The 8,621-nt window shown below is 35.1% G+C and overlaps 1 protein-coding gene across 2 annotated transcripts in view; it reads right to left on the reverse strand.

Moving 5' to 3' along the window:
* The window catches only part of NYAP2 (neuronal tyrosine-phosphorylated phosphoinositide-3-kinase adaptor 2), a 354,745-nt gene extending 346,636 nt beyond the window's left edge, over positions 1 to 8,109 (reverse strand). Inside the window, exons 1-2 of one of the 2 annotated variants that reach the window (XM_056807558.1) lie at positions 7,539 to 8,109; positions 6,567 to 7,063 (exon numbers count right to left, since the gene is read on the reverse strand). The gene's annotated coding sequence lies outside the window, so the exon portion shown is untranslated. Of the gene's footprint in view, positions 1 to 6,566; positions 7,284 to 7,538 lie in introns of those variants that run through there. The other variant, XM_001373958.4, reaches the window with a different exon arrangement.
* Positions 8,110 to 8,621: the final 512 nt, after the last annotated feature.

Genomic DNA, 8,621 nt, shown 5'->3' on the forward strand with positions numbered 1-8,621 from the left:
AATATATGTAGTCATGATCTCTTCTGTTAGTTCATTATCCAAATTTCTAACTACCTGCTATATGTCTCCATGAGAATTTTCCATTTTTACTTCAAACTCTATTTCAGACTTTATACAAAAATGTATTCATCTTCCATAACATGCTTCTCCTGACTTCTCTATTGATATCAGGGGTGTTCTCACCATCTTCCTAGTAATTTAGCCTCTATGTCTAATAGTAAGTTCTTTATTCCTTTCCTCCCTTATTATTTACTTCACTCTCCATCTCTAGCTATTCCTTAATTTCTGCCAATTCTATCTTTGTAATTTTTTTCTTTTCATTCTCATTACAATAGGTTAAATCCATTATTAATTATTATCAAGACTATTTTAGTTGGTTCCTCATAATTCCATCTGCTTCCTATATCTAACTCATCTTCCAGATTTATCTTTCTAATACATAACCTTTATTCAGACTCATAAAATGTGAGAGCTGGGAAAAAACTAGAAATCTTCAACCTCAATAATATACTCAATTCATAGCTAGAGAAACTGAGATCTCTGCCTGGCTTAAAATTTTCAGTTTGTCATATCTTTTAAATTGCCCAAACTAGTAAATTTATCATTTTGTATTCCTTATATATCTACCTTTTCCAAACATTTTATTCTGCTCTTCTTGTACTCTATACTCTAGACAAAGTAGACCACTCACTGTTCCTTAGTCTGATCTCATCCTTTCTTGTCTCTATGCTTTTCTCATGCCATCTCTTATGCCTAATATTAATCCTCCCCCAACTCCACTTGTCAGTGTTTTACTCACTCTCCAAATACCAGGCCACTTTCCCCATGCAAAATTTCCTAATTTATACATCTGGAAGCAACTATTCTCTTTTACAAACTTTCTTAAGACTAGTGTTGTAGTTTCTCATGCACTTATCATATCCATTTTTTACTCTGTACATTTTCCCTCTCTTGCCAAAGGGAACACATCCTAAGGGGGTGGATTATACATCATTTGTATCTCTATTTATTTTATTGCCCTGCACAGGGCCCTGTACATAGTATGGCTCCATAAATATTTGTGCAGTTGAATTGAAATCAATTTAATCTAGACTGGTCTGCTCATTGTACAAATGAGGAAACAGGGAATCATAAAACTGAAGTGGCTTTATTCATTCTGGACCTATAAATATCTTCAGTTTGCTGAGGATAGTATATTTCTACCTTGGATACATGACCCAACTGTTCTTAGTTCCTTCATATCTAATTTTTACACTTTAATATTTACAAACATTTTCTCCAATATCTCTTTGAAATAGATAGTGAACACGTTACTATCATCACTCTGCAAGTGAGAAAATTGAGGCTAAACGAAGCTATATGAAATTCCATTCATATAGCCTTTAAGTATCAGTGGCAAGACATAAAGAGGCTTACCTAATTGATTCTTAATGTCCTAACTATCTCTAAAATGGCATCATTCCACCTTCCTAAACCAAATTACATTGCATATGCAGGTAAGTTATAAAGAAACAAATTCATACCCGTAGTTGGGCATGGGATGGGGAATATATCATAACAAATATTAATTCCTATTATAATTACTGTCATTTAAATGAGAATTAGATGGACAATAATCACGGATCTAAGGCATTTAGGGGTGTGTGTGTGTGTGTGTCTTGAAATTATTTCTTTGTCCCCATAACCTCTTCCCAAATGGTGGAAAAATGCAGTATCTGTTTATATATGATAGATAAAAATGCACATTTCACCCTAAATTGATTTTGAGGATAAATAATTTTGCAATACTTTGTCTACTTTTTATAAAAGTGACCAGCAATCAAAATCCTCAAAACTTCTTTAAGGGATAAATAAGAAATCTTAATTCAAAAGGCAGCTGTGGTAATTCCAAAAATGCCCCCAGCTTTGGTATCATTGTTCAGTACCCACTTTATTAATTAGTAATCTGCTCAGTAGCATCAGACAGAAAAGAATGGATGGGTTAAAGGATGATATATTCCTTTTTTTTCCTCCTAATTTCTAAATAAATAAGAACTACTACCTTTTGTCTTAGAATCAATAATTAGTATTGATTCCAAAGCAGAAGACTGGTAAGGCATAGGCAATTGGGATTAAGTGACTTGCTCAGGCTCACTTAGCTGGGAGGTGTCTGAGGTCAAATTTGAACCCAGAACCTCCTATCTCCAGACCCAGCTCTCTATCTACAGAGCCAAGTAGCTGCCCGTATCTTTTCTTTCTTAATTAGAAGTTGTTGTACAGATATATTTCCTGATGATTTTCTTACTAATATATACTTCCACAGATTTTTTCCTCTTACTTTCACCCTTGGAAATGGCCTAGAAACTTCAGGAAACATACAAAAGCTTGTAAACAAATTACTTTCTAATGATCTGTGCACATTCAGCAACATTTGTCAGAGAAAATCCTCAATTAGAGAGGCCTAAATTATCATTCCAGTCCCAGAGTATCATTCCAGGGATCAACCCCTTCCCATGTATTTTGGCTCACACACCTCTACTTATTCAGTCCTTTCTTCCATAGTCATCAGGAAACAGTAGTCTGGAGAATCCCTTTGTCTGATTTTTGGATTAGTGTATTGACCTAATTTAGTGAAGGAATGAAAGTCACTTTTCTTATATCAGTTTAAGTGATTCTGGGAAATGAACAGATCATATTCGCTTTCCAGAGATACATCTCCTGCACTATATCCTCTGCAATACTTTACTGAAGATATTTTGTGTAACATCCTGATATTTGTAGTTCTTAGTGTTTTGGTTTGTTTAACTCTACAAAAGTAGGACATAAGACACAGGAATCCCAACTCAAGGGTATCTAGACTTCAAAGTCTAGACTTTACCTATTAATGAATAAATAACAACAATACTAGTAATAATTAACATTTTTATTGCTTAACTTCTTATGTGCCAGGCATTACCCTGAGCACTTTACAATTATCTTCTCATCTTTTTCTTCAAAGTCAATGTAAAATCACCACTGGATTTTCCTAAAACTGAAGACAATACTACTAGCTATATAAAATCCCATTTGTGTATTTGCAGTCATAAAATATCTATTGCATGTGGAATTCTTGAAAGATGCAAAATATAGGCAATTAGGTCTGAATAGAGTCCAAGAAACATAAATGTGTAGCTCCTTTTTTTATATCTTCCCCATGGATGCTTCCTCTTGCTAAACACAGAATGAATTCAACTGTGTGTGTCTTAGTGTTGATGATATCAAGTGGTCTGGGAGCATTTATTGTGAAATAAGTGTATGCAAAAAATGGTGTAGTTATCCACTTAGTTTTGTTATTATGTTAATTTCAGATGCAAATGTTTTGTGGTCATTGACATGGTGGAGAGCAGCTAATGTAGTATGCAGTGGTGCAGAGATTGGGCACCCCTGTGTAACAAGGTGCTTATGATTTTAGGAGTGGCTTTTGTTGATGAAGGGAGGAGTAAATCAAGGCCAGATAAATGCAAGTTGGAATTGGCATACTAATGCAAATATTTTCATTCTCCCACTTCATAAAACAATACAAATTTCTCAGGTTTCAATAATGCCACTTCTTGCAAATTTTCAGTTCTTCCAAAAAGACAGACTCAAATGAATAGGCACAAATACATGTAGGGGGAGAGGATTTCCAATTCATCTCATTGACCAAGAGACAACATTTTATTTTTATCAGCTATCATCAGCTGAGTAAAGCAGCCCACAGACTTATGAGTTCTAATTCCTTCTCTTTTCAAGGATCTTTCATCCAGCATTTCTGGAAAGGAGCTGTTCTCCATCTGTTGCTTATCATTTTCCAAAATATAAAAGTTGTAAAGACTCCATCAATCTGGGTATTTGCTACATATGCTGGCTGACACAGGTGGAAAATTCACTAGAAGATGTTTTATGTATATCTAAATCTCAGCCCCAATTTCTGCATCATGAGAAGCTTCTGGAAGATTACATTTAAAACACAGTTTCCCTTTCAAGATGTATAGGATAAACTACATGGAGGACAAGATCAAGTTTATTTGATGACTTAGTAAGGCTATTACACTTACATATTTAATAAGTAGAAAACATGCAATATGTTGAGTTGGATAAATCTTGATAATGATTTTATAAAGAAGTTTTATCTTTAGTTCATGCTTCATTTCTTCATTCCTCCCCATTACTTCAATAAAGTCTACATTTTCTTTTGTCAACAGGTAAGTTCTCAAAGTCTTTACCCTTTCTTTTCCTCCTGAGATTACAAAGAACATCTGCCTTGATTCAATGAGAGAAGTTGCTGGAATCTGCTCTTTTTGCTTTTTCCAATCAGTGAATTTTCTCTGAGGTAGAGAGCCCAATTTTACCCAGGAGTATTTCTGCAACTAACTGAACATTTCTCATGGCAGTTTGGTCACAGTTTTTGTTAATAGGGTAGAACAATACTTCCTGTTTTCTTCATGGATTAAAAGCTATTTGAGATAGCACATTTCAAATGAGATCATGTTCTTAAATGATCAGATGTTATATAAAAATGTGGAATACATAAATAGAAAGATGGTGTAAAACCAGGCAATGAATGTAAATGAAACCTCACCCTACAGGATGTCTGGATATCCTCCATATGGGCATGTTATGTGGAAAACTACCTCATAGAATAGTTATGATGGCATATAATTATAACATATCAACAACTTGAAATGTCATTTCCTTGTGTTTATGCTTAGACCTCAGGAAACTTCACAGTCATTTCATCATACTTGATGGCCTGAAAATGTAGCATTTCTCTGAAAAAATGGGAAAATGGGAAATAGTAAAATTAAAGTCCAAAATATCTGGCTGAAGTACTAAAAAGGTGTCCCTGCCTTTTTTTCTCTTTACACTGATAAGTTTTCTGCCTTACCTCCTTTCTCAAAATGATGAGGCACTGTAGTAACCAGGTTTCTCCTCCAACTCAAATGGGTATAGTGCTACCAGTTCATGATTCCACAGGTAACATAACAATTCACAACACATATATATGCAGACATATATATGTAATAAACTGCACAATGACCATAACATTTTTCTGAGCTTTGAGGCAAATGGTTCTAGATGCTTACAAGGGAAATTTGCAAAGTAACTACAGTCTTTTTTGCAAACTGCTGACTAGAGTTACAAGAGGAATGTAATTGGAATGGGATTTTATGCTTTATTTTGTTTAAAACCCTCAACTGACCTGCTATTTATTTTAGGTTAGTGATGGCTCCCAAACCAAACTTCATAACTTTTTCTATTTATTCCTTTGCGTATGTAAGTGCACTCATATGCATTTATAGATATATGAATAAATATTTTTTCTTCTTTCAATTGGATTTCTGAAGTGTCAATATCTTTCATAAAGTCATATTATTTGCTGAAAATTACAAGAAGTATGGCATTTTCTCCCCAAATAATATCATGTCAGTATAATGGTGAGTCAATAGCTCAAACTTTTATATAACTGCCCAGTAATTGGTACTTATTAATGTAAAGAATAAAGTGTAGAACAGTGAGACTACAAATAATTAAGATATGAGTTAATTTTGGCTCTATAACCTTATGTTTATTGCTCTGAACAATCCATATTTAAGCAATTTTATGGTGAATTAAATCCCTAAACTTAAGAATCATTAAGTCTGTCATATCAATAAGGGTAAAAGTGGATGTTTGCCAATTTCCAGAATGATCTTCCTCATTGATTGCTAAAATTTAAGAAAATAAATGCAATGTCAATGTCTAGAAAGCTAAAAAAAATCACCACTCAGAATTTGCAAATAAAATCAAAAAGTATTTTATAATATTATACAAAATTCTTTACAGAAATTGGCTATATATTCCTCAGGAATTCAGAATGTTGCTCTGAGAATTATAATAGGTGGGCACTTTAGCCAAGACAACATTAAAAAAAAGCTTCCACTAAAGTCATGGTGTTCCCAAGTGTAACAAATCCATCTGGATTTGAGATAGCAAACCTTAATTGTAATGAGATTTAAATAATCTTCTTGGTAGAAGATGGAATTTTAAAACTGTGTCAGGAACAGAGAGTTTATATTTTAATTCAGAAGGAAAGAGCAATTTCAGGTGCTATGTAAGTGCAGTAGTTTTTTTTCTTTCTTTTTTTTTTTTGAAACAGTGATATTGGGTTCTCACTGCTAATACAACAGCACTAAGAGACTTCTTTAAATATTTATAGTATGGAATAGCTGATAAGTAGCTAGCAGACACATTGTGAATACCAATTAATATATCAAAAAATATTAAACAATATTTTAAATAATTCAGTGCTGCTCTCCCCCCACCCTTTTACACAAATGAGACTCCAATTGCAAATGTGTCTGAGGTCAAGAAACTCTATGGAAAAAGATACCAAAAATAGTCCGTAGCATTTTATTACATTAAATGGCTTAGCAATATTTGATTTCTGCTCACTTCAAAAGACATGCAAACTTCAACATTAAGTATCCCTGGCTAAAATCCATGTCATTTTATAAGCAGATTAGTCAATCTAATGAGCACAGGGATCAATTAGCATGCTTAGAAAATGTGAAAAATGAGATACATACCAAAATTTAAGTCCCCAGGGACAGCTAAGTGCAATAATCAAAAGGTGACTTGTGTCTGTCAAAGCCCTTTCCCCCGTGCTTTATCTCAGTGCAGTCTGCAGGAGTATTCCAGCACCATAAGAAACAGACTTGTAGTTCAGCTCAGTTTTTTTTTTTCCTTCAATTAAAGTGCATCATATCTGGATGGTAAAAGTGTCCATACTATCAGATTCTTCATCACTAGAGATCAGTGTGTTATTGATCTTCTTCCTATCAGATAGAATAGCCTTTAAAGTTTTCCCGGTAAAATGCTGTGGCAGAAGACAGGTACTTGCTTCTTTAAAACAACACTCAGAGAAAAGAGGGCATAGCTAATGGATGGGTACACCCACACAGCCCACTGATTTGAAGTCCAGCAGAGAAGAAATTGGATGATTTTTACCCACTTTGCCACATAGATGATTACAATACCAAATGCAATCACCCGGGTTTGCTAAGGTGCCTCATTTGAATAGATTCTGCAGAGACAAAAATAAATGAAAACAAGGAATAAAAAACATCCTATCCAAATGGCTTCTCCCAGCCAAAAAGATGTTCTCTCTCATTGCCACTTAGATACAGAAGGTTTGAAGCAGTCTAGCTTGTGGCATGGTCCCTCCCCCGTGACAACCGGCAGCCTGCCTCTCTCTCTCTCTCTCTCTCTCTCTCTCTCTCTCTCTCTCTCTCTCTCTCTCTCTCTCCCCCTCCCTCCCTCTTCCTCCCTCCCACCACCCTCCCTCTCCCCCCTCTCTCCCCCTCTCTCTGCCTCTCTCTCTCTCTCTCTCTCTCTCTCTCTCTCTCTCTCTCTCTCTCTCTCTCTCTCTCTCTCTCTCCTTCCTCCCTCCCTCTCGCCCTCTCCCTATTTCCCTCTCCTCTCCTTTTCTCTTTCTCCAGCTGCCTTAGTCTGTGGATGCTACTGTTGATTAATCAGGGATTCTGAAACAAAGAGCCTACCTTCTGAAATAAGCAGTAATCTGTTTCTTCTCTGTTTCTGCAAACCGTCTGCATTCAAAAGCAAAGCTTCCAGCATCCTAGTACCTTGGACAGTTCCTGCTTACTAGGCCCATCAGAAAAGGGAAGAGAAGCAACTGAAGAAATGACAAGAGAACAGCAGGCAGCATCGTTCTACTTCAGAATCCAGTTCCCAGGGGCTCACATCCTCATTAAAAGCCTCCTATTTAGGCAACAGATTTTCTCTCTTTTATCTTGACTGCACTGAAGTCTGATTAGCAAATAATCCAGTGGAAAAAAATAAAGAAGAAAAAAAGAAGAAAAAGAAATAGTCTTCAAAACAACTATACCCCCAATCCAGTCTCTGTTGATAGGTAGGATATGAAACCAACAAAATAAATATGTGAGAATGTGTACGTTGTAACCTTTATTCCAAGCATAGCTCATGGAAATGAGCAGTCATTGAAAAGGAACATCTAGGTCTCAGTTTGATACCTCTTTTTGATATGTCTTTTACACTCACTCTCACTGTACAGCAGTGTAAGGCATACAATTACTGCTGACGTACATTGGACTGCTGCTTGGGGAAAGAGGGGAGGAGCTTTGTAACCTCATCAAAACAACCTTCGACCACCTGCTCCCATGGCAGAAGCACAGAACTATCCCACTTGGAGATGATCTACATAATATATGTGCAATCTTTTAAACAAAATGTAATTGAGTACTTTTAAGACTCAAATGGAAAATAATATAATTAAAGTAAGTATATCTTTAAACAACTCATAGAAATTTAAAAGTGTATTTCCTTAAGGATAGGCAATTTTGTTATTTCTATTCTCTGTCTCTTCCTCATTTTTAATTTTCTACTCTCTCCAAGGAGATGTGTGAATCACTTTACAAACTTTGAAGTAATATCTCAGTTATTATTACTATGACATATTATTACCTTGACATATGCCTAGTATTTAATTTAAGTGAGTTTCTTACAAATAAAAAAATCAACATACAAAGGGATTTGTTTTTTAGACTGTCCATGTATTTTATTTTATCAAGATTTGTTGAGGCCTTTTTGTTTTCAATACACAG

Source organism: Monodelphis domestica, chromosome 8, assembly GCF_027887165.1.
Source record: "Monodelphis domestica isolate mMonDom1 chromosome 8, mMonDom1.pri, whole genome shotgun sequence".
Lineage (NCBI taxonomy): Eukaryota > Metazoa > Chordata > Mammalia > Didelphimorphia > Didelphidae > Monodelphis > Monodelphis domestica.